Source organism: Furipterus horrens, unplaced genomic scaffold (genome assembly GCF_987537825.1).
Source record: "Furipterus horrens unplaced genomic scaffold, mFurHor1.1.pri manual_scaffold_7, whole genome shotgun sequence".
NCBI lineage: Eukaryota > Metazoa > Chordata > Mammalia > Chiroptera > Furipteridae > Furipterus > Furipterus horrens.
The window spans coordinates 99,554,749-99,558,755 of NW_028327177.1; the positions used below are offsets into that span (position 1 = coordinate 99,554,749).

The 4,007-nt window shown below is 34.5% G+C and overlaps 1 non-coding gene across 1 annotated transcript; it reads right to left on the reverse strand.

Moving 5' to 3' along the window:
* Positions 1-2,185: 2,185 nt before the first annotated feature.
* LOC150004887 (U6 spliceosomal RNA) lies at positions 2,186-2,292 on the reverse strand. Its single transcript, XR_016512593.1, has one exon. It is a non-coding gene; the product is annotated as a U6 spliceosomal RNA (small nuclear RNA).
* Positions 2,293-4,007: the final 1,715 nt, after the last annotated feature.

Sequence of the window (4,007 nt, forward strand, 5' to 3'; positions counted from 1 at the left end):
TAATTTCTTATAATTGTTTGTATTTCTGAGGTATCAGTCGTGATTTCTCCTCTTTCATTTCTGATTTTGTTTATTTGGGTCTTCTCTATTTTTTTCTTAATGAGCCTGGCTAGAGGCTTGTCAATTTTGTTTATTTTTTCAAAGAACCAGCTCCTAGTTTTGTTGATTTTTTGGATTGTTCATTTAGTTTCTATGTCGTTTAATTCTGCTTTGATCTTGATGATTTCCTTTCTTCTTTTTGCCCTAGGCTTTTTTTGTTATTGCTGTTCTAGTTCTTGTAGCTTTATGGTTAGCTTTTTTTATTTGAGATTCTTCTAGCCTTTTCAGATATGCCTGTATTGCTATGAACTTCCCTCTTAGGACTGCTTTTGCTGTGTTCCATAGGTTTTGGGCTGTTGTGTGTATAATGTCATTAGTTTCTAGAAATTTCTTGATTTCCTCTTTGATGTAATTGTTAACCCATTCGTTATTTAAGAGCGTGTTATTCATTCTCCATGATTTTGCGTGTCTTTGATTTTTTTCTCTGAGTTTGATTTTCAGTTTCAAGGCATTGTGGTCTGAAAAGATGCTTGATATGATTTCAATTTTCTTGAATTTGTTGAGGCTTGTTTTGTGTCCTATTATGTGGTCTATCTTTGAAAATGTCCCATGTGCCTTTGAAAAGAATGTATATTTTGCTTCTTTGGGGTGAAAAGTTCTATATATATCAGTTAAGTCCATGTGGTTAGTGTGTTGTTCAATGCCTGTATATCCTTGGTGTTTCTTTGCTTCGATGATCTGTCTATTGTTGATAATGGTGTGTTGAAGTCCCCTACTATGAGTGCGTTGTTGTTGATATCCTTTTTGTGGTCTTCTAGTATTTGCTTTATGTATTTGGGTGCTCCTATGTTGGGTGCAAATATGTTTATCAAAGTCATATCTTCTTGATGGATTGTTCCTTTAAGTATTATGAAATGTCCTTCTTTGTCTCTTTTTATTGTCCTTGCTTTGAAATCCGTTTTGTCTGATATGAGGACTGCTACCCCAGCTTTTTTTTCAGGTCCATTTGCTTGGAATATTTTTTTATATCCCTTTACTTTCAGTATATGTAAATCTTTTGTTTTGAGGTGTGTTTCTTGTAGACAGCAAATATGTGGGTCCTGTTTTCTTATCCATTCCGTTACCCTATGTCTTTTAATGGGAGCATTTAATCCATTTACATTTAAGGTTATTATTGACATGTATTTATTCATTTCCCTTTTGTATCTCTGTTCCTCTACTCTTTTTTTGTTTTTTCTCTTCCCTTTTCTTAGAATATTCCCTTTAACATCTGTTGCAATGCTGGTTTTGTGGAGATGTATTCTTTTGGTCTTTCTTTGTCTGAGAAACTTCTTATTTCACCTTCTATTTTGAATGAGAGCCTTGCTGGGTAGAGTATTCTTGGTTGTAGGCCTTTGTTTTTCATTGCTTGAAATATTTTTGACCATTCCCTTCTGGCTTGTAATGTTTCTGTTGAGAAATCGGTCGATAGCCTTATTGGAGCTCCCTTGCAAGTTATTTGCTGTTTTTCTCTTGCTGCTTTGAGGATTCTCTCTTTGTCTTGGAATGTTGCCATTTTAACTATGATGTGCTTTGGAGTGGGTTTTTGGGGGTTTCTCTTTATTGGAACTCTCAGTGCTTCTTGGACTTGCATAAATTTTTCTCTCATCAGGTTTGGAAAATTTTCTGTCACTATTTCTCCTATCAGTTTTTCAATTCCATGCTCCTTTTCTTCTCCCTCTCTTATTCCTATGATCCTTAAATTATTTTTTTTAATGCTATCCTGTAATTCCCTTACATCTTGTTCATATTTTTTCAATCTTTTTTCATTTTGCTGTATCATTTGAGAATTATTACCTACATTATCCTATAACTCACTAATCTGATCCTCTGCTTTGTTTAGTCTGCTTTTGACTGATTCTACTGTGTTTTTCAGTTCGGAGATTGCATTCTTCATTTCTTCCTGGTTCTTGTTGATAGTTTCTATGTCTTTTTTTACGCTGGTGTAGTTCTCTGCAAGTTCCCTATAATTTTCTTGGAGCTGTTGGTAACTTCCTTGGAGGTTGTCATAGTTGTTTTTGAGGTTTTCGAGCATATTGAGCTTCTTTACCACCATAGTTTTGAATTCCATGTCTGATATTTGGGCTATGTCTATTCCATCTACCTCAAAAATATGGAACGCTTCACGAATTTGCGTGTCATCCTTGCGCAGGGGCCATACTAATCTTCTCTGTATCATTCCAATTTTAGTATATGTGCTGCCATAGCGAGCACTGTTTGATTCTTTTTAGGGAGGCCTGTATTGCTATAAACTTTCCTCTTAGGACTGCTTTCACTATATTTCATAGGTTTTGGGTTGTTGTGTGTTCAATATCATTTTTTCTAGAAACTTTGTGATTTCTTCCTTAATATCATTGTTAACGCATTCATTATTTAATGGCATGTTATTCATTCTCCATGATTTTGAATGTTTTTGAGTTGTTACCTTGAGGTTGATTTCCAATTTCAAGTGATTGTGATCTGAGAAGATGCTTGATATAATTTTAATTTTCTTGAATTTGTTGAGGCTTGTTTTGTGTCCTACCATGTGGTCTACTTTGAGACTGTTCCATGTACACTTGAAAATAATTTATATTTTGCTTCTTATCAACTAAGTCTATTTGATGTAGGGTGTTGTTCAATGCCTCAATATCCTTGGTGTTTCTTTGCTTTGAGTATCTGTCCATTGTTGACAGTGGGGTGTTGAAGTCCCCTAGTATCAGTGTGTGGCTGTCTATATCCTTCCTGAAGTCTTTCAAAAATTTTCTTCTATGTTTGGGTGCTCCTTTGTTGGATGCATATATGTTTACAAGGATTATGTCTTCTTGATTAATTTTTTCTTCAAATATTATGAAATGTCCTTCTTTGTCTCCTTTTATGGCTTTTGCTGAGAAATATGTTTTGTCTGATATAAGTGTTGCTAACCCAGCTTTTTTTTCATGTCCATTTGCTTGAAATATATATATTTTTTATTTCTTCTCTTTCAGTCTATGTAGATCTTTTGTTCTGAGGTGGATCTCTGTAGACAGCATTATGTGGGCCATGCTTCCTAATCCATTCAGCTACTCTATGACTTTTGATTGGTCATTTAATCCATTTACATTTAAGGTTATTATTTATAGGTATTTATTCATTGTCATTTTTTTCCTTTGTACTTTGTGTTCCTCTCTGTCTCTCTCTTTTTCTTCATCTTCCTAAAGCAGACCCTTTTGCATCTCTTGCAATGCTGGTTTGGTGGAGATGTATTCTTTTATCCTTCTTTTTTCTGTGAAACTTTTTATTTCACTTCCATTTTGAATTAGAGCCTTGCTGGGTAGAGTATTCTTGGTTGTGGGTCTTTGTTTTTCATTGCTTGGAATATTTTTTGCCATTCCCTCTGTCTTGTAGTGTTTCTGTTGAGAAATCTGATGATAGTCTTATTGAAGCTCCTTTTTATGTTATTAGCTGTTTCTCTCTTGCTGATTTTAGGATTCTTTCTTTGTATTTTGGTGTTGCCATTTTAATTATGATGTTTTCTATAGTGGGCCTGTCGAGGTTCATCTTCATTGGAACCCTCTGTTCTTCCTGGACTTGCGTGACTCTTTCTCTCATCAATTTGGGAAGTTTTCTTTCATTAGTTTTTCAAACAGGTTTTTTATCCCTTACTCTTCTTCTACTTCTGGAATTTTTATAATATGGATATTATTTTGTTTCATGTTGTCCTGCAGCTCTCTCAAAACTCCTTCATTCTTTTTCAGTCTTTTTTTCATTTTGTTGCAGTGCCCGGGAATTTTTTTCTACGTTGTCCTCCAGCTCACTGATCCGATCTTCTGCTTCCTCTAGCCTGCTTTTAATTTTTTCTACTGTGTTCTTCAATTCAGAAATTGTATTCTTCATTTCCTCTTGGCTCTTATTGATAACTTCTATGTCGTTTTTCATGCTGGTGTAATTCTCTGTAAGTTCCTTGTAAT